At 41.0% G+C, this 23,063-nt stretch overlaps 1 protein-coding gene across 5 annotated transcripts in view; it reads right to left on the bottom strand.

Annotated features, from left to right (window-relative positions):
* The window catches only part of CYFIP1 (cytoplasmic FMR1 interacting protein 1), a 119,933-nt gene extending 101,793 nt beyond the window's left edge, over positions 1 to 18,140 (bottom strand). For 2 of the 5 annotated variants that reach the window (XM_048221352.2, XM_044388342.3), the window contains exon 1: positions 18,001 to 18,110. The gene's annotated coding sequence lies outside the window, so the exon portion shown is untranslated. Of the gene's footprint in view, positions 1 to 18,000 lie in introns of all 5 variants that reach the window. The other 3 variants (XM_044388341.3, XM_044388343.3, XM_057303791.1) reach the window with 3 other exon arrangements.
* Positions 18,141 to 23,063: the final 4,923 nt, after the last annotated feature.

Genomic DNA, 23,063 nt, shown 5'->3' with positions numbered 1-23,063 from the left:
CGAACAGTCCCACTGAGATACAGCACAGAAGCAACATTTTGAAATGCCTGGGGTATATGGGAAGGAGATTTACTAATTTGGAGCATATGCTGGAGGGGCAGGGATCTTTGGGAGATTTCTCCAGGAACCAAAAAACTGGTGGGTGCTATTCCCTACCTGCCCCCAACTCCCCAGCATAGATATAATGACACCTTCGGGAACCAGTGCAGCACCAACACTCTACACCAAGCACCAAGCACTCTAGCTTGCTTACAGCACACCTCACCCCTGTGCGCACCCCCACCAAATCAGCCAGCCTAGGCAGTGTTCCCAGGCAGCAGCAGGTCCTGCAGTGGGCCAATCACTGTGGAGCCCCACCTCCACATTCTCCTAGGGACTACCCCATTCAATACACCCTTGGCTCACCCAAAGGAGGTGCCATAAGACTGGCAGTATGCAAGCAGTCCCAATATAGGCCAGCACCACTTCAAAATGACTCTGCCCAGGAAGAGGGGAAGATAACCACACATACCAGTTGGACAGCAGGCCCAGCAGTAGGTTGGGGGTAGACATTTGGTCTGACTGCAGGCCCCACCCACCAATGAAAGATCCTCAGAAGACAACACAAGGAAAGCACCTTTCAGTTCAGTGCTACTACAGTTTTGGCAAATGCCTGATCTGACTCAACTCTAGACCAAGACAGCCCCAGACTAATCCACTAACAACAAAAGGACCGAAACTTGACCACAACAGGCAAAGAGAGCCACCGCACATGACTGGACTGAAGGCAAATGCAGCTCAGCCACAACAGTAGGGCAAATGCAATACACATGGAGGACATTCCTGAAATGCCAGATTCTGGGGAATAGGAGACACTGCACTGTAAAGCACTTTAAGACCTCTTTTCCATAAGGCCATTATTTTCAGGAGCAGGAAACACAGCTTTCCTAACACACAGAAACAGACACAGAAAGTTAGACTAAATGAGAAGACAAAGGAATATGTCCCAAATGAAAGAACAGAAAAATCATGGCAAGAGACCTAACCAAAACAGAGATAAGTAATATGCCTTACAGAGAATCTGAAGTAATGATCATAAAGATACTGGACTTAAAAAAAAGAAAAAGAAAAGAAAAGAAAAGAAAAGAAAAGAAAAGAAACTCAGTGGACTTGAGAAAAAAGCGGAGGACTTCAAGGAGACCCTCAATAAAAAGAAAACATTAAAAAAAAAAAAACCAGAGATGAAAAATTCAATAAATGAAGTTAAAAATACACTAGAGGAAACAAATAGTAGACTAGAGTAAACAGAACAATGGATCAGTGACCTGTGGGACACAGTAATGAACAGCAATCAAGCTGAACAGGAAAGAGAGATGATAATAAAAAACTGAGAACAGACTAAGGGAACTCAGCAACATCATCAAGCATAGTAACATTCTCATTATAGGGATCCAAGAAGGAAAAGAAAGAGAAAAGGAAACAAAATTGATTTCAAGAAATAATAGCTAAAAACTTCCTAAATCTGGTGAAGAAAACAGAAATCTACATCCAGGAGGCACAGACAGCCACAAACAAAACCACCCAAGAAGGTCCACACACAGACACACTAATTAAAATGGCAAAAAGTAGTGATAAAGAAAAAAAATCAATGCAGCAAAAGGAGACAGTTACATACAAGGAAAACCCCATAAGACTATCAGTGGATTTTTCAGGAGACACACTGCAGGATGGAAGAGAGTAACAGGATGTATTTAAATGCTGTAAGAAAAAACCTGCAACCAAGAATACTCTACCTGCAAGACAGAAGACACAGTTTCCCAGACAAACAAAAGATAAAAGAATTCATCACCACTAAACCAGCCTTACAAGAAATGTTCAAGGGGACTCTCTCTGAGTGGAAAAGAAAGACCATACGTAGGAGTAAGAAAAGTAGGAAGCATAATGGCAATCTAATTAAATATGTCTAAACAATGATACTGATAGCAAGGCATTCACAAAAGGATGTAAAGTATGATACCATATACATAAAATGTTGGGGGTAGAGAAGTAAAGAATGGGTTCAAACTTAAGCAACCATCAACTTAACATAGACAGCTATATGCCTACGATGTCATATATAAACCGAATGATAACCACAAATCAAAAACAAGTGATATGTAAAAAAAAAAAAAAAGCAAACCATGAAAGGAAAGATCGAGAAAAGAAAGGAACAAAGAACTACAAAAACAAGCATAAAACAGGTAACAAAATGGCAATAAACACATACTTACTTTGAATGTAAACAGACTAAGTCTTCAGTCAAAAGATACAGGGTGACGGAATGGATAAAAAAGCAAGACCCATTTATATGGTTCCAACAAGAGACTCATTTCAGATCTAAAGACATATGCAGATTGAAAGGGAAGAGATGGAAAAGAATTTATCACACAAATGAAAGTGAAAAAAAAACCAAGGTATCAACACTTATATGGTACAAAACAGACTTTAAAATAAAGACTGTAACAAAAGACAAAGAAGGACACTGTATAATAATGAAGGGGACAATCCAACAATTGTAAATATTTATGCCCCCAACTTGGGAGTACCCAAATAAATGAAACAATTAATAACAAACATAAAGGAACTAATCAAGAGTAATATAATAATAGTAGGGGACTTTAATGCCCCACTTACATCAATGGACAGATCATCCACCCAGAAAATCACCAAGTAAGCAGCGGCGTTGACTGACACTCTGGACTAAATGGATTTAACAGATATATTCAGAATATTCCACCCTAAAACACCAAGTTACACATTCTTTTCAAGTACACACGGAACATTCTCCAGAACAGATCACATGACACCAAAAAAACAACAAATTCAAAAAAGACCCCAGACCCACGCATCTTTTCTGACCACAATGCTGTAAAATTAGAAATCACCCACAAGAAAAAAATCTGGAGGGCACAAATATATGGAGGTTAAATAACATGCTACTTAAATAATGAATGGGTCAACCAGGAAATCAAAGAGGAAATAAAAAAACACCTGGGGACAGATGAAAATGAAAACACAACAATCCGAAATCCTTGGGATGCTGCAAAAGCAGTTCTAAGAGGGAAGTTCATAGCAATGCAGGCCTGCCTCAAGAAGCAAGAAAAATCTCAAATAACCTGCCCTTACATCTGGAAGAGCTAGAAAAAGAACAATAAACAAAACACAAAACCAGCAGAAAGAAGGAAATAGTAAAGATTAGAATAAATATAAGTGATAAAGAAACAAACAAAAAAAGCCACAACAGAACAGATCAATGAAACCATTAGCTGGTTCTTTGAAAAGATCAACAAAACTGATAAACTTCCAGCAAGACTCATTAAAAAAAAGGTGGGGAGGAGGAGGCAGAGAGAGGACTCAAATAAACAAAATCACAAATTAAAGAGGAGAAATAACAACTGACACCACAGAAATACTAATGATTTTAAGAGATTATTATGAAAAACTATGTCAACAAACTGGAAAACATAGAAGAAATGGATAAATTCCTAGAAACATATAACCTCCAAAACTGAAGCAGGAAAAACAGAAAATTTGAACAGACTGATAACCAGCAATGAAACTGAATCAGTGATCAAAAAACCAACAAACAATAGTCCAGGAACAGAAGGCTTCACAAGTGACTTCTACCAAAGACTCAACACCTATTCTTCTCAAACTATTCCAAAATACAGAAAAGGAAGGAAAACTCCCAAATTCATTCCAGGAAGCCAGCATTACCCTGATACCAAAAGCAGATAAAGACACCACTAAAAAACAACAACAACAACAACAACAACAAAAAACACCCAAACCCTACAGGACAATATGCTAGAACACAGATGCAAAAATCCTCAACAGTCAAGAGTTAAGTGTTGGAGGAGTAGGGGGCCCCTAAGTGTGTCTTGTCCTTCGAACACAGGTAGACTGTTATCAAATCATTCTGAAAACCCAATAAATCATTCGGACATCTGAGAAAACAAAACTGCAAGTCTACATGTAGAAAAGCAACCACCCTGGGGTGCCTGGGTGGCTCAGTTGGTTAAGCATCTGCCTTTGGCTCAGGTCATGATCCCAGGGTCCTAGGATCGAGCCCCCCACCCCTGCTCAGCAGGGAGCCTGTTTCTCCCCCTCCCTGCCCCTCCCCCCACTCGTGTTGTGTCATGTGCCCGCTCATTCTCTCTCTAGAATATTAAAGATTTTATTTATTTATTTGACAGAGAGAGACAGCCAGCGAGAGAAGGAACACAAGCAGGGGGAGTGGGAGAGGAAGAAGCAGACTCCTAGCAGAGGAGCCTGATGTGGGGCTCGATCCCAGAGCACCAGGATCACGCCCTGAGCCGAAGGCAGACGCTTAACGACCGCGCTACCCAGGCGCCCCTCAAAAAAATAAAATCTTTAAAAAAAACCCTAAACAACAACAAGCATAATAATATTCATATCACAGAGTCCCAGAAAATGAAGAGAGAGAAAAATAGCTGAAAACTTCCCTAATCTGGGGAAGCACAAAGACATCAAATTCCAAGAAGCACAGAGAACTCCCATTAAATTCAACAAAACCCAACCATCGCTAAGGTATATAATGGTCAAATTCACAAAATACACAGACAAGGAAAGAATCATGAAAGAAACAAGGGGGAAAAGTCCTTAACCTCCAAGGGAAGACAGATCAGACTCAGAGCATATCCGACCACAGAAACGTGGCAGGCCAGAGAAAAATGGCAGGAAATATTCAATGTGCTGAATGGAAAAAATATGCAGCCAAGATTTCTTTATCCAAAAGGCTGTCATTCAGAATAGAAGGAGAGAAAAAGACCTCCCCAGACAAAAACTAAAGGAGTTCATGACCACAAAACTAGTCCTCCAGGAAATTTTAAGAGGGATTCCTTGAGTGGAGAAAAAAACCCAAAAGCATCAAAGACCAAAAAGGACCAGACAACATCACCAGAACACCAACTCTACAGGTAACACAATGGCACTAAATTCACATCTTTCAAAAATTACTCTGAATGTAAATGGACTAAATGCTCCAATCAAAAAACATAGGATATCAGAATGGATAAAAAAGATCCATCTACATGCTGCCTCAAGAGACTCATTTTAGACAGAAAGATACCTTCACATTGAAAGTGAAGGAATGGAGAATCATCTGTCATGCTAATGGATGTCAAAAGAAAGCTAGAGTAGCCATACTTATTTCAGAAAAATCAGGTTTTAAACCAAAGACTGTAATGAGAGATGAAGGACATTGTATCATAATAAAGGGGTCTATCCATCAAGAAGATCTAACAATTGTAAATATTTATACCCCCAACTTGGGAACACCCAAATATATGTCAGTTAATAACAAACATAAAGAAACTCATGATAGGGGCACCTGGGTGGCTCAGCTGGTTAAGCACCTGACTTTATTTCGACTCAGATCATCACCTCAGAGTCCTGGGATCAAGCCCCACATCTGGCTCCGTGCTCAGTAGGGAGTCTGCTTGAGGATTTCTCTCCCTCTCCCTCTGCCTCTCTCTCTGTACTTGTTCTAACAAGTAAATAAAACTTAAAGAGAAAAAAACCTCACTGATAATAATATAATGATAGTAGGGCACTTTAACACCCACTTACAGCAATGGACAGATCACCTAAGCAGATCAACAAGGAAATAAAGGCTTTGAATGACACAATGGACCAGATGGACTTAACAGAAATATTCAACATTTCATCCTAAAGGAGCAGAATACACATTCTTTTCAAGTACACATGGAACATTCTCCACAACAGATCACATACTGGGTCATAAATCAGGACTCAACTGGTACAAAAAGATGGAGATCATACAAGCATATTTTCAGACCACAATGCTATGAAACTTGAAGTCAACCATAAGAAAAAATTTGCAAAGACCTCAAATCATGAAGGTTAAAGAACAACTACTAAAGAATGAATGGGTTAACCAGGAAATTAAAGAAGAAATTAAAAAGTCCATGGAAGCAAATGAAAATGAAAACATGACGGTCCAAAACCTTTGGGATGCAGCAAAGGCAGTCCTAAGAGGGAAGTATATTGCAATACAGGCCCACCTCAAAAAGAAAAGTCTCAAACACAACCTTACCTTACACCTAACAGACCTAGAACAGGAACAGCAAATAAAGCCTAAGCCAGGAGAAGAAAAGAAATAATAAAAATTAGAGCAGAAATAAATGATGTAGGAACAAAAAAAAAACCCCAGTAGAATGGAGTAATGAAATTAAGAGCTCATTCTTCAAAAGAATTAATAAAATTGATAAACCCCTCACCAGACTTATCAAAAAGCAAAAAGACCTGAATAGATAAAATCATGAATGAAAGAAAAGAGATCACAACCAACACCACATAAATACAAACAATTACAAGAGAATACGATGAAAAATTATAGGCCAACAAACTAGGAAACCTGGAAGAAATGGACAAATTCCTAGAACCCTACAAACTATGAAAACTAAACAGGAAGAAATAGAAAATTTGAACATACCCATAACCAGCAAAGAAATTGACTCAATAATCAGAAATCTCCCAACAAACCAAAGTCCTATGCCAGACGGCTTCCCGGGGGAATTCTACCAGACATTGAAAGAACAGTTAATACCCATTCTTCTCAAACAGTTCTAAAAAATAGAAATGGAAGGAAAACTTCTAAACTCATTTTATGAAGCCAGCATTACCATGATTCCAAAACCAGATAAAGACCCCACTAAAAAGGAGAATTATAGGCCAATATCCCTGATGAACATGGATGCAAAAATTCTCACCAAGATTCTAGTTAATAGGATCCAACAGTACATTAGAAGAATTATTCACCACACTAAGGTGGGTTTATTCCTGGATTGCAAGACTGGTTCAATATTCGCAAATCAATCAATGTGATACACTACATTAACAGAAGAAAGAATAAGAACTATATGATCATCTCAATAGATACAGAAAAAAAAGCATTTGACAAAATACAGCATCCTTTCTGGATCAGAACCCTCAACAAAGTAGGTATAGATGAAACATACTTCAACATCATAAAGGCCGTTTATGGAAGATCCACACTAAACCAACTGAGCTACCCAGGCACCCCTGCAAACAACATATCTGATGAAGGGTTAGTATCCAAAATCTATAAAGAATTTGCACCACCAGGTATTTACTGAAAGGATATAAAAATACAGATTCAAAGGGGTACATGCATCCAGATGTTTATAGCAACCTTATCAACAATAACCAAACTATGGAGAGAGCCCAAATGTCCATCAACTGATCAATGGACAAAGAAGATGTGGTGTGTATACACACACACACACACACACACACACACACACGCGCGCGCGCACTGGAATATTACTAAGCCATCAAGAAAAAAAAATGAAATCTTGCCATTTGCAACAATGTAGATGGAGCTAGAGTATATTATGCTAAGTGAAATAAGTCAGTCAGAGAAAGACAAATGCCGTATGATCTCAATCATATGTGGAATTTAAGGCAGAAAGCAGATGAACATATGGGAAGGGGGAAAAGAAAAAGGAGAGAGGGAAACAAACCATAAGAGACTCTTAACAATAGAGAACAAACTGAGGGTTGATGGAGGGAGGAGGGTGCGGGGTGGGCTAGATGGGTGATGGGTATTAAAGAGGGCACTTTGTGATGAGCACTGGGTGTTGTACGTAAGTGACGAAACTCCAGAAAACAAAATAATAAATAAATAAAAATAAAAATCATCAACAAAATACAAGCAAATTAACCAACCATGCATTAAAAATAATTATTCACCACGATCAAGTAGGACTATTGCCAGGATGCAAGGGTGGCTCAACATTTGCAAATCAATCAATGTGATATATCATATCAATAAGAGAAAGGATAAAAGCCATACAATGCTTTCAACAAATGCAGACAAAGCATTTGACTAAATACAGCATCCATTCATGATAAAAACTGAACAGAGGAGAGTCTGAGGGAACATATCTCAACTCAACAAAGGCCTTAGGTGAAAAACCGACAGTGAACAACATACTCAATGGGAAAAACAGAGCTTTTCCCCTAAGATCAGGAAAAAGACAAAGATGTCCACTCTCACCACTTTTTTCCAACATAGTACTAGAAACCCTAGTCACAGCAATCAGACAACAAAAAGAAATAAAAGGCATCCAAATTGGTGAGGAAGCAATAAACCTTTCCCTATTTGCAGATGACATGATACTATATAGAGAGAACTGGAAGAGGCCATCAAAAAACTACTAGAACTCATAAACAAATTCAGTAAAGTCCCAGGATACAAAAATCAATGTGCAGAAATATGTTTCATTTCTATATACTAATAATGAAGCAGCAGAAAGAGAAATTTTTTTTAAAATCCCATTTACACTTACACCAAAATTAATAAAATATCTGGGAATTAACCTAACCCAGGAGGTGAAAGACCAGTACTGAAAACTATAAAACACTGATGAAAGAAATGAAGATGACCCAAAGAAATGGAAAGACACTCCATGCCAATGGATTAGAGAAATGAATATTGTTATAATGTCTATACTACCCACACAATGGACAGATTTAATGCAATCCCTATCCAAACACCAACAGCATTTTTCACAGAACCAGAACAAACTTAAATTTATACGGAACCACAAAAGTCACCAAACAGCCAAAGCAATTTTGAAAAAGAAAAGAAAAACTGGAAGTATCATTATTCCAGACATCACAGTATATTACAAAGCTGTAGTAATCAAAACAGCATGGTACTGGCACAAGAACAGACACATAGATGAGTGGAACAGAACAGACAACCTAGAACTAAACCCACAACTATATGGTCAACTGATCTTCGACAAAGCAGGAAAGAATATGCAATGGAAAAAAAGTCTCCTCGACAAATAGTATTGGGAAAACTGGTCAGCTACATGCAAAAGAATGAAACTGGGCCACTTTCTTGTACCATACACAAAAACAAACTCAAAATGGATCAAAGAGCCAAATGTGAGACATGAAACCATCAAAATCCTAGATGAGAGCACAGGCAGTAATTTCTCTGACACTGGACAGAGCAACATTTTTCTAGATGGGTCTCCTGAGGCAAGGGAAATAAAAGCAAAAATAAACTACTGGGACTACATCAAAACAAAAAGCTTCTGCACAGCAAAGGAAACAATCAACAAACTGAAAGGCAGCCTATGGAATGGAAGAAGTTATTTGCAAATGACATATCTGATAAAGGGTTAGTATTCCAAGTATGTAAAGAACCAATACAAAACAACACCCAAAAACCAAATAATCCAATTAAGAGATAAGCAGGAGACATCAGCAGACATTTCTCTAAAGAAGACATACAGATGGCCAACAGACACATCACTCAACATCTGGGAAAATCAACTGCAAATCAAAACTACAATGAGATATCACCTCACACCTGTCAGAATAGCTAAAAACAAAAACACAAGAAAAAAGTGTTGGTAAGAATGTGGAGAAAAAAGAACGCTTGTGTACTGTTTCAGAGCATGCAAACTGGTGCAGCCAATCTTGGAAAACAATAGAGGCTCCTCAAAAAGTTAAAAACAGAATTACCCTATGATCCAGTAATCCCACTACTGGGTATTTACCCAAAGAATAATGAAACACTACTTTGAAAAGATATATGTACCCCTACATTTATTGCAGCATTATTTTCAATAGCCAAATTATGGAAGTGACTCAAGCATTCATCAATAGATGAATAGATAAAGAAGATGTGATACACACACACACACACACACAATGCACTATTACTCAGCCATAAAAAAAAAAAATGAAATCTTGCCATTTACAGCAACATGATGGATCTATAATACTACGTGAAATATGTCAGTACCATACGATTTCACTCATGTGTGGAATTTGAGAAACAAAATAAATGAACAAAGAAAAAAACGAGACAAACCAAAAAACAGACTCTTAACTACAGACAACAAACTGATGGTTACCAGAGGAGAGGTGGGTGGAGGGATGGGTGAAAGAAATAAAGGGGATTAAGAGTACACTTACCTTGATGAGCAGTGAGTAATGTATAGAATTGTTGAATCATTATATTGTACACCTAAAACTAATGTAACACGGTATGCTAAACTACCCTGGATGCCAACTATACTGGAATTAAAATAAAATTTAAAACAGGAAAGAAAAATATATATGTATTTTTGAGAGACAGAGAGAGAGAATATGAGAGGGGAGAGGGTCAGAGGGAGAAGCAGACTCCTCACTGTGCAGGGAGCCCGACACGGGAGGTGATCCCAGGACCCTGGGATCATGACCTGAGCTGAAGGCAGACCCTAACCAACTGGGCCACCCAGGCGTCCTGAAAAATATATTTAAAGACAGATTTAACCAAGAGGTAAAAGATTTGTACACTAAAAATACAAAACACTGCTGGAAGTAACTGAAGACACAAATAAATATATTTCATGTCCCTGGACTGGAAGACCTAACTAATAGTGCTAAGATGACAACATGACCCAAAGCCATCTACAGATTTGATGTAATGTCTTTCAAAATTCCAACGGTATTTTTTGCAAAAATAGAGAATTATACCCCAAAATTAATATGAAATTGCAAGGTACCCAGAACAGCCAAAAGAATCTTAAAAAAGAACAACAAAGTTGGACCTTGTTGTCCAACTTACTGAATTCAAAACTTACTATAAAGCAACAGTAAACAAACAATGTGGTACTGGAATAAACACTGACACACTGACTGATGACACAGAATGAAGAGCCCAGAAATAAAACCTTGCATATATACCCAGTGATTTTCAACAAGGTTGTCAAGACCATGGCATGGGAAAAGGGCAGTCTTTTTAACAAACGGTGCTGGGAAAACTGGATATTTGCATGCAAAAGAATTAAACTGGGCCATTACCTTACACTATCTGCAAAAGTTAAAACTCAAATAGCAAGCTAAACATAAGAGCTAAAACTGTAAAATTCTTGGAAGAAAACATGTAGGAAAAGCTTCATAGCACTGGATTTGGCAACAATTTCTTATATATGTCACTAAACACTGGCAACAAAGACAAAAATAGATAAACTAGACAGGAAAATTAAAACCTAGTACACCCACCCAAGGATGGTGTCAATGAGTGAAAAGACAACTTGCAGAATGGGAGAAACTATCCTCCAATCATGTATTTGATGAGAGACTGATATCCAAAATATATAAAGAATTCCTGTAACTCAACAGCAAAAAGACAAATAACATGATTAAAAAATGTACAAAGGACTTGAACAGACCTTTTTCCAAAGATATATGAATGGCAATTAAGTACAGGAAAAGATGTTCAACATTACTAATCATTAGGAAAATGCAAATCAAAACCAGAATGCAATACCATTTCACACCCATTAGGATGGCTATTATCAAAACCAAAAAACCAACAACCAGAAAAAAGTGTTGGTAAGGGTGTGAAGAAACTTGGGAATGCTGGTACAGTTGCTGTGGAAAACAGTATGGCAATTCCTAAACAACAACAACAAAAACTAAACACTGAATTACCATATGATCCAGCAATTCCACTTCTGGGTATATACCCAGAAGAACTGAAAACAGGATCTGAAAGAGGTATCTGTATACCCACGTCCATAGAGCAAAAGGTGGGAACAACCCAAATGTCCATCAACAGATGAATGGACAAAGAAATACAATATATACATATAATGGAATATTATTCAATCTTAAAAAGGAATTAAATTCTGATACATGACACAAATGGATGACCTTGCAGACATACTAAATGAAATAAGCCAGAAACAAAAGGACAAATATTGTACAACTGCACTTATATAGATATCTGGAATAGTCAAGTTCATAGAAAGTAGAATGGTGGTTGCCAGGTGCTGGGGAAATATACAAATGGGCACGTTTTGTTTAAAGGGCACAGAATTTCGGTTTGGGATGATGAAGACGTTCTGGAGATGAATGGTGGTTAATGGTTGCACAACAATGTAAACGTACTTAAAATTCTCCTAAACTGTACGCTTTTCAAGTACATTTTCCTTAGTAAAATAAAATCAGGTAGGGTGATTCCTCCAATTTATTTTTGTGTTTAAACATTTTTAAAGCTATTCTAGTTTATTTCCCCCTTCATATAAAGTTTAAAATCAGCTTGTCTTTTATTTATAAAAACACCCTGTTGAGGTTTCTTTTAAAAATTACACATAGGGGTACCTGGCGGCTCAGTCGGATGAGCATCCATCCAACTCTTGATTTCAGCTCAGGTCATGATCTCGTGGGTCATGAGATCGAGCCTGGCATCAGGCTCTGCACTCAGCGAGGGGTCTGCTTGAGATTCTCTCTCTCCCTCTGCCCCTCCCTCCACTCGTGTGCTTTTTCTCTCAAGTAAATAAATAAATCTTTTAAAAAAATTGTTTTTAATTAAACATAAATTTTTTTGTGACCCAGAAATAACACTACTAGGTTTCTACCTGAAAGAAAATAAATCATATATCCACATAAAGACTTGCACATGAGTCTTTACACCAGCAATATTCCTAACAGGCAAAAAATGAAAACTACCAATAGTTCATCATCTGGCAAATGGATAAACAAAAGGTGATTTATCCATACAATGTAATACAATGTACCAAAAAAGAATGAAATACTGATACATGCCACAACAGAAATGAACTCCGGAATGAGAAGCCACACATAAAGACTACAAATTGTACGTGTACTTTCCTTTATGTTAAATGATCAGAAAAGGCAACTCTATAGAAGGCAGAAAATAAATTAGTGATTAGCTAGAGTAGGGTCAGAAATGGGGATTACCTATTGGGTCATATGGAATCTTACTGGGGTGATAAGTATGTTCTAAAACTGGATGATGGTGATGGCTGTACAACCCCGTAAATGTACTATAAATCGCTGCATGGTTAAAGTAGGTGAATTTTGGGGGCGCCTGGGTGGCACAGCGGTTGAGCGTCTGCCTTCGGCTCAGGGCGTGATCCCGGCGTTGCGGGATCGAGCCCCACATCAGGCTCCTCCGCTATGAGCCTGCTTCTTCCTCTCCCACTCCCCCTGCTTGTGTTCCCTCTCTCGCTGGCTGTCTCTATCTCTGTCAAATAAATAAATAAAATCTTTAAAAAAAAAAAAAAAAAAAAGTAGGTGAATTTTGTACATTATACCTCAATAAAGTTGTTTAAAATTTTTTTTTGCTGAGATATTTGATTGGAATTGTGTTAAGTATATAGATCAATTTGGAGAGAACTGACACCTCTACTATGTTGAGTGTTCCAACCCCGGGGCATAGCATGCTTCTCCATTTACTTACATCACCTTTGTTTTCACTCATCAGCATGTTGCTGTTTTCAGGACACAGATCCTATGTTTTTAGATTTAAATCTAAGTATTTGATTTTTTTGAAGCTACTGAAAATGGTATTTTAAAATCTGACTTTCTAATCATACATTACCAGTATAGAGAGTGACTGGCTGGCATGTGTTGACTTTGTATTTTGTGACCTTGCTAATCTCATTTACTAGTCCTAACAGCATTTTCATGGATGCCTTGGATTTTCTATATAGATTATCACGTTGTCTGCAAATAAGAGACAGTTTCATTTTCCCTGCCAACTTCTATGACTTTTATTTCTTTTTCTGTCCTTACTGAGCTGGCTTAAAAAAAGTTCTTAAATTATATAGATGTAATTAATCTATACTATCCCATGACTGCTAAAAGCTGGCTAAACTTTAGTAGCAAAAACAATGAAAGCAGCTTAAACAGGTTAGTTACTTAAACTTCACCTTTATAAAAACATTTTTCTAATATAAAAATTTCAGAAAACATAGCACTGGTAGCAACTGTCCCTTCTACAGTATTTTCCCATATTGTCTCATTTGATCTTCATGACAATCTAAGAGGTACTTTTCCCATGTTACCAAAGAAGGAAAATGAGTAAAGGCAGGCCAAGCGATGTTCCCACTTGGCCTCAGAGAATGTTGGACAGACAGACATCAACAATCAAAGCAGCAGACTTGCCAGGACCCAACTTGATCTCACCTGCTGAAGTCTCTGTCTTCCAAGCACTGAGCTGACCTCTCTATAAGGTGGTGCTAGTGAAACACAAATCAAAAGCCACAGCACAGTCACAGAGTGAGAGGGACAACTGGGGAGTAGGGAGGCAAGTGCTCCTGGACTGGTACCTGAGCAAGCATGGTGCCTTAAAAGAACTGCAGGTGATTCAGTAAGTGTGTGAGGGTCGGGTCCTAGGATCTAACATTTGGGGCAAGGTATTTTGGGCAGATTCTTTCTAATTTTCAACCTGAAGTATAGAAGTCAGATGACTGGATTCAAAGTCTGGCTCTGCTACTTACCAGGTATATGACCTTGGACACATATTTCATTTCTCTTTGTCAATTTCCTCATCCAGTAACTGCACCTACCTTTGATGGTTGTGGGAATAATTAGTATGTAAAGTACTCAGAGCAAGAGTTAGCAACACTGCCAGTTTCTGTAACTAAAGTTTTATTAAAACACAGCCACACTCTCATCACATATTGTCTATGCTGCTTTGATGTTACAACAGTAGAATGAGGTAGCTGTGATAAAGACCATATGGCCCCAAAAGGCATAAATAGTCTCTATCTGGACCTTTACAGGAAAAATAACCCTGGCTTAGAACAATGCTGAAGCATAGGTACTCAAGAAATGTTAGCTATTATTTTAACCCAAACTCACTTCCAGAATGGTAAGCTTGAGTACGTGCACAAAGATATAAACAAAAGCACTGACTACAGTGGTGACAAATGTGAAAGAACAACATCAATTAACAAGAGGCTGATTAAATAAATTATAATACACCCATACCATGGAACACTATACAGCCATTAAAAAGAATGAAGGAGGGGCACTTGGGTGGCTCAATCAGTTAAGCATCTGCCTTTGGCTCAGGTCATGATCCTGGGGTCCTGGGACCCCTGCTCAGCGGGGAGTCTGCTTCTCTCTCTCCCTCTGCCCCTCCCCCTGCTCATGTGCATGCGAGCTCTCTTGCTCACTCTCTCTCTCAAATAAATAAAATCTTAAGAAGAATGAAAGAAAATCTGTCTATCTATACTGTATATGCCAACATGTAAGGATCTCCAAGATCTTTAAATGAGCCAAAATCATTAAGTGGGAAGGTATGATGATATATGCAATATAATCTCTTATGTTCTTATGGTACCAAAAGAACACAAAAAACCCAAAAACTATGTGTATGCACAGAAAAGGCTATACAGTACCACAGAAGTACTGAGGAAATTTCACTTTTAATACACATAGTTCTGTACTTTTCAATTTTTTAGTAAGTGGGTGTTTTATAATTTTTCTCATGACTTAAAAATATTATTTGAGGGGCGCCTTGGTGGCTCAGTCGTTAAGCGTCTGCTTTCAGCTCAGGTCATGATCCCAGTATCCTGGGATCAGGCCCGGCATCAGGCTTCCTGCTAGGCGGGGAAGCCTGCTTCTCCCTCTCCCACTCCCCCGGCTTGTGTTCCCTGTCTCGCTGCCTCTCTCTCTGTCAAATAAATAAATAAAATCTTTAAAATATATATATGTATTATTTGAGGGGCACCTGGGTGGCTCAGTCAATTGAGTCATGGACTCTTGGTTTCCCCTCCGGTGGTGACCTCCGGTGGTGGGATCCAGCCAACCAGGGGCTTCGGGTTGGGTGGGGAGTAGCTTGAGATTCTCTCCCTTTGCCCCTCCCCTCCACTCACACACGCGGGCCTGGAGCCTGCTCTCGCCTGTGCTTTCTTTCTCTCAAATAAATGGATAAATCTTGGGGCGCCTGGGTGGCTTAGTCGTTAAGCGTCTGCCTTCGCTGGGGTCATGATCCCAGGGTCCTGGGATGGAGCCCCACATGGGGTTCCCTGCTCAGCGGGAAGCCTGCCTCTCCCTCTCCCACTCCCCCTGCTTGTGTTCTCTCTCTGGCTGCCTCTCTCTCTGTCAACTAAATAAATAAAATCTTAAAAATAAATAAATAGGGGCGCCTGGGTGGTGCAGTCGTTAAGCGTCTGCCTTCAGCTCAGGGCGTGATCCCGGCGTTATGGGATCGAGCCCCACATCAGGCTCCTCCGCTATGAGCCTGCTTCTTCCTCTCCCACTCCCCCTGCTTGTGTTCCTTCTCTCGCTGGCTGTCTCTCTCTGTCAAATGAATAAATAAAATCTTTAAAATAAATAAATAAGTAAATATAAATCTTTAAAGAAATACATTATTTGAATCTCCCAGGTTGCATCTTAAATGTATACTTTTCAAAACTTTATGTCTTTACCTCTCAGGGTAAAGAAAATAGATTAATCTCAAATGCATTAGGGTAAGTGAACTAAGCCACACTCAAAGGCCACGTATTCTGGAAAAAATAAAATGTAGGAATGGAGAACAACTCAGGTGTTGCTAGAAGTTACGAATGGGGGGAGGGGTTGCCTACAAAGAGAAGCTGAAGGAATCTGGGGGGTGACAGAACTGTTTGGTATCTTGATTGTGATGGCAGTCCTATGACTATGCATTTGTCAAAACTCATAACCATACACCAAAAACCAAACTTTGATATATGTAAATTTAAAAATAAAAATAAATCCAAATAAACACACATAAAAAACAGAAAATTTGTCTTTGAGCCACCTATCAGCACATAAACATATGTGTTAACACAGGAAATGTTTTCCACCACAATTCTGTTTGCCTCTGTCACAGAGATGCTGCCGCGGGGGAAAAAGGCAGCAGGGAATCAAACATTAGCACCAAATTCCTATTGAATTCCTACAAATGCATACTTGCTGTGGTCCACTTTTAAATAATAGTGATTTCTTTTCATCTCCGTGCCTGCACATCTACACTTCACACAGAAAACCACTATGACATTCAGGGATAAGGGACATCATAGGTGGGATCCTCAATGGTCCAGGCACACCAGCACATGGCAATCAGAAACTGCAGCCTCTGGCTGGTGAACCTGGAGAGGATTTTCTGGCACAGTCACCAAGCTACTCTGAGTTGGTCACTGAGCGTCAAGCTCAGCACTCTGATAGACAGTACCAGGTATCACTGCTGCTTCAGCCACGAATCATTTAAGGAATAATATTAGAAAAAGCCCAAGAAATTCCCCTGGGCTCAAGAAGCAGCAAAAACTGCCCAATGTGGCACACAGCACCCTCTACTACTAGAAAAGAAACACTCCAAAGTCTCAGTTGCCCACAGAAGCACAGATCATCCAACAATGGGTTTAATAAGCAATTGCTATCTGTACTATTCAGACATAACACTACAGTGGACATGGTCTGGACGCCTCTTCCAGCTTAAAAAACACTCCTTAAACCCCCATTTCCAAATTACTCTTACCATTTTTCTCACACCCACAACGTGCTGCAAACTAAATGCACGCACTTCAGGCTTAAAATACACAATTCAGTATGGCTATGCGGAACAGCGCTGCCCACGAAACAATCCCGGCGCCCTAACAAAGCCCAAAACTCAGCTCCAAGAATCTGCAAAATGGTTTCGCTTGGCCAGAGTCTCCCTCCTTCCCTCAGAAACGGGCACAAAGCAAGCAAAAACTGGTTCGGGTCTAGTCGCACGGTATCAGTCCAAGCTGTCTGCGCCTTACTTTCCAACAATAACTACAAAACACCAGTATACCTTCCCTACTGGAGCTCTGCCACGTGCGGGGGGCTAGGGATCCGGGATGCAGGGCGCACGGGCGGGGTCAAAGGTCAGGGGCCGGAGGGCTTTGGGGCAGGGAATGTCGGTGTTCAGGGGCGCAGATATCCAGATGCGCTGGAGCTGGGGGTTCGGAGGCACGGAAACTGGCGTGCGGGGGCCGGGGCGACCCCAGGAGGCCGCTCCGCCGGGGAGGCCGCGCGGCGGAGAACCAAGTCCCGACCGCCCGCGGGGCCGGGGTGCGGCCCCGCTACCGCAATGCCGGACTCGGTTCCTAGGGCCGCCCGGACCCCACCGGGGTTGCAAGGCTGGGCGGGGGCAGCAGCCTTCCTCACCTGGGTCGGCGGCGGCAGCGGCGGCGGCGGCAGCTCGGGGGTCCCCGGCGGGCCCTGGGAGTTTCCTGGCTGAGTGAGTCACTCGGGCGGGCCGGGAATGCGCCAGGAAACACCCGGCCTCCTCCCCTTCCTCCCGGGGCGGGGGCTCTCCCGGCTCGGCCTCTTCCTCCCGGCGCTCCTCCCTCCGCGCTCCGGCCGCGGATCTGGCTGCTCTCTCTTTTGCGCGATGCACCCTCCACCGCCCCGCGAATCCTGCCGGGCAGCGCACGCTTTATCCCTATCCGCTGTAAAGACGCGACGGAGAGGCCCTGGCCGCGCTCTCTTCTGGCCACCTAAGGTGCTTCCTAGGGAGATCTCCAAGGGCCACCTGCCGGCTTAGGCGACCTCAGCTCTGCGTGGGACCGCTAGGCAGCACTGCTCTGGGACTCCCCCCGTGGGAGCCGCCGGGCTCGTGGAGGAAAAGGGACAGGGATCCGCACACTGCTCCGGGGCTCCGCACACTGCTCCGGGGCTCCGCGGGACCAGGGCTGTGGGTGGATGGGCTGCAGAAGAGTTTGGGGTGGGGGCGGGGGAAAGGCACCGGCGCGCGCCGACTGGGCGCCACTGCCAGGTAGGAGGTGCGCACACGGGCGCTCCGCACGCCAGAGCGTGGCCGGCGGTGGGGTACTGGGTGCGATGGGTACACACCGCCAGAGCCCAGCCAACTAGAAGAAAATGACTTCAACGGGCCCGTGCAGTGATCACATCTGTACAACCCCATCTGCCTCTGAGCCAGGGGCAAACCCCAGTGCAGACTGTGGGAACGGCTGACAGAAGAAAACTTGATTTGAACAAGTCCCCAAAAACAATCTTGAGAGAGGCCGATTAAGTGACAAATTATATGTAAACAGTGAATGGTCTGAGCTTGTCACAAGCATGTTTAGGAGAAAACTTGCCCTAAAGTCCTCACCGACCCCCACCTACCGACTTCCCTCTCTTCACTCATCCACCCGCAATCTGGTTCTAATGGAGAAATAATGATGGGCATCAAGTATTCTAATCTGGCCACTAGCCTATGAAAACCACAAGACGTTTGCTAGTCACAGCAAATGAATCCTGACTAGACCAGAATCTACCAGTTGTCTAAATATTCAGAGAACGTTTTTTTAGAAGTTCCTGGAGGTCCCCCACACTTCTACAAAACATGCGCTTTGAGTGACTTTCTGGTTCCCAGCCCACACATTGTCAATCAGATTGCTGTTTCTCTCTGCCCAGGGCTGAGTCTCAAAGTTAGATTCCAAAGGTTTTTGTTTTGTTTTGTTTTACACTGTAGGTGAAGTGATAGAAAACAAATTCAAGGTGCCTTGTGATATTTTAAAAATATTGTAATTCTTAAAACAACTAGTAAAAACTAAGAGGCATAGCTGAAAATCCAAAAGAGGAAATAAAATAGAATGCTGAGATATACTCTATCCAAAGAAGGCAGCAAAGAAGCAAAAAGCACACAGGATAAGCAGTAACAAATAACAAGCTGTTATATATATATAAGCTCTCTGTCAAATAAATAAAATCTTTAAACACACACACACACACACACACACACATTCTCTCTCTCCCTCTCCTTCTGCCCCTCCCCACACTCTCTCTCTGCACTCTCTCAAAAAAAAAAAAAAGAAAAGAAAAGAAAAGAAAAAAAAGAAAAGAAAAGAATCTGTAGCAACAAACAAATATACAATCAAGAAAAAGTTGCACTCAAAACATTCCAAACAAAAATTTCATGGCATTTTTGATCACCCTTGCCTACTTCCTTCCTGACATAGATTTAGGAGGAAGCCGCTCAATTTCTGGTCCCTCCCTTAGGGTGAAAGGAAAAAAGTAGGAGTTGTCTGCAATGTTCTGACTTGTCAGGGGTTATTGGGGGGACTGGTTTTTGTCTTGCCTGGCTCAGAATGGTGACAGGAATGGTGGATTAGTTTGGATATCAGGTTGGAGGCTGATGAAAGCAGTGGTGGATGCCAGAGCACGGTGGAGAGCTGCAAGGAATTTCAGACTTATGGGTACCTGGGGACAAGAGATTAATTATGGGCAGAGGAATACAACAGAACATCTAAAGCCCTGAGAAGAAGCAAGGAGAGACTCTTAGGGAAATAAGACTTTTAAAAAGCAGCTATTGGGGCGCCTGGGTGGCTCAGTCGTTAAGCATCTGCCTTCGGCTCAGGGCGTGATCCCGGCGTTATGGGATCGAGCCCCACATCAGGCTCCTCCGCTGGGAGCCTGCTTCTTCCTCTCCCGCTCCCCCTGCTTGTGTTCCCTCTCTCTCTGGCTGTCTCTCTCTCTGTCAATTAAATAAATAAAATCTTTAAAAAAATAAATAAATAAATAAAACAAAATAAAATAAAAAAGCAGCTATGTATACAGGGAATTAGAAAAACAAAGCAAACAAACAAACAAAATGCATACACACAGGCCCAAGAACAATAACAAACAAACAAACAAACAAAAAGACCTTAAACCTTCACTCTGCAATGATTAATGAATGTCTTCCCCTGCATGGGATCAGCCTGCAAAAACCGGGAGAGGTGTCTGTTTTTTCAAATGTCCAGTTTTCAACAGAATATCACAGTACATACAAAGAAGCAGGGAAAACATGACCCATTCAAAGGAACAAAATAGATCTCCAGAAACTCACCCTAAAAAAACACAGATTTCAGACTTACTTGACAAAGACTTTGAAACAACTGCCTTAAATATGTTCAATTAGCTAAATTAGAACACACATAGAGAACTAAAGGAAATCAGGAAAACAAAATATGAACATAATTTGGTATGTTGATATATGAACGAAATGAGAATATCAACAAAGATAGAAATTCCAGAAATCCAGTTTCAGGATTTCTCTAGCATATCGGGAGCATGAAAGTTGTTACTCTGTCCTAACAAGTAAAAAGCTAAAGGAACTGAAAATCAACAACTCTTCTGAGATCCATTAAAGAAGTAAGGTCACAGGGCAAACAGCTAACTTATAAATCAGAGAGACAAGACAGGTAGATACAAAGAATCAGAACTTACGTAGAGAAACCCATGAGCAAAAGCCTCTGGGTGAACCAGTATCAGGGTAGGGAAACCTAAGCTGAAACTGATGAACTGCTGGAGGCTCGGTGTAGACAAGCCTAAGATGAAAAAACACCAGGAGGGACCCTGTCTTAGAGGGTGTGCCCACTATTTTGTGATTTTTATCTCCAGGAGCCTTACCAGGTTCTCATAGTGAAGAATGGAGAATCACCTTGTGCTTCCAGCAGGTAGAGGAAAAAAAGGACCATTTTGAAATATGCCAGAGCATTATGTACTTAACAAAGCCTGCCCTTAAAAGAACTATTTCAACAAACCCCAACTCATCCAGCTTTTATCAAAACATAACCAACCTGCATGAAGGAAAATGCTCAATGCCAGCCCCTCTAGCCATCCTGTCCTGCCTAAAGGAGTGGAAAAACTGAGATATACTTGTGAAGTTCACAGCCCAAGGGCACTGGCTCACTAGAAAACAGAACTAATCATGATTTCATGAACTACGGAATGTTTATCCTCCCCCTACATCTTAACGCCATATTGATAGAGGTCTATTTACCACAGATCCTCTTACCCAGTAAAATAAACTGAAGGGCTCCATAAAAATCTGCTTTTTCTCCTTTTCCTGACCTGCACCTCCACCCCACTTGACATATGCCCAGTAATGCAAATAGCATATGTCCTCCTTGTAAGGGACAAGGAATTAATGATTTCTCTAGAACAGATAACATCTAAGGAAGGACCAGGTGAGAATGACTGGATGAAATGATCATATGTGTATTTCAGACCACCAGAGCTAGACATCTCAACGCTAAGACCCCTGGCTCCAAAGAATAACACCTGGGCCCTCATCTTTGTTCTAATCCGTTCCTGGATGCCTAAGAGGACCTAGACACCAGACCACTGTCCTCAGTAAAGACCCCCAGACTCCAAAGACAAGACTCCCTCCTCTCCTTTCTGAGTCTCCCAGACACTCTATCATATCTGCACTCCCTCTGTATCTCCAATAAACGCTGCTTTCACCTCCTGCTAACTCGAGTTTGATTTCCATATGTGCAGCCCTCCTGGCTGGTCCTGCAGGACTCCCTCTGGGTCCCTGGAGCCAGCCTACCAGCATCGCCAGTACATTATATATGTATTTCAACAAAAATTACAAGCGTACTAACGGGCAAAAAACAGTTTAAAGAGAGAGAGCAAGCAAAAGAACCAGACTCAGATATGGCAGGGATGTTGGAATTATCAGAATAGGATTTTTAAAAACTATTATTAATATGTTAAGGACATATTGTTCAAGTATTCTATTTCTTTATTTGGTCAAAAATCATTTGGGGCGCCTAGGTGGCTCGGTGGTTAAGCATCTGCCTTCGGCTCAGGGCGTGATCCCGGCTTTCTGGGATCAAGCCCCACATCAGGCTCCTCTGCTGGGAGCCTGCTTCTTCCTCTCCCACTCTCCCTGCTTGTGTTCCCTCTCTCGCTGGCTGTCTCTCTCTGTGTCAAGTGAATAAATAAAATCTTTTAAAAAAATCATTTGGCCATTTATGTGAGTGTTTCTTTACGAGCTTTCTATTCCATTTCATTGGTCTATGAGTCTGTCTTTATGACAGTACCACATTGTCATGATTACTGTATGTTGTGATCACTATAGCTTTGTAATAAGTTTTTTTTGAGTCAATCCAACCTAAAAGAAATATACAGAGCATTAACAACAGCAGAATATGCATTCTTCTTAAGTGCATAGGGACATTCTCCAGAATAGACCACATGTTAGGCTATAAAACAAGTCTTTAGAAATTGTAAAAGATTGCAATCATACAAAACATCTTTTTTGATAATGATGAAACTAGAAATCAACTGCTGAAGGAGCTCTCTGTTCCTCCCTGTTCAACACATAGTGGCATATTCTGGTGCAGTGCCAGCCATGTCCCTGACACACGATGGTAAACGGATTTGGCCATATTGGGCACCTGTTCACCAGGGATGCTTTTAAATCTGGCAAAGTGTCACCATCGATGATCCCT

Source organism: Ursus arctos, unplaced genomic scaffold (genome assembly GCF_023065955.2).
Source record: "Ursus arctos isolate Adak ecotype North America unplaced genomic scaffold, UrsArc2.0 scaffold_28, whole genome shotgun sequence".
Lineage (NCBI taxonomy): Eukaryota > Metazoa > Chordata > Mammalia > Carnivora > Ursidae > Ursus > Ursus arctos.
This window is presented reverse-complemented; position numbering and strand designations above follow the sequence as displayed.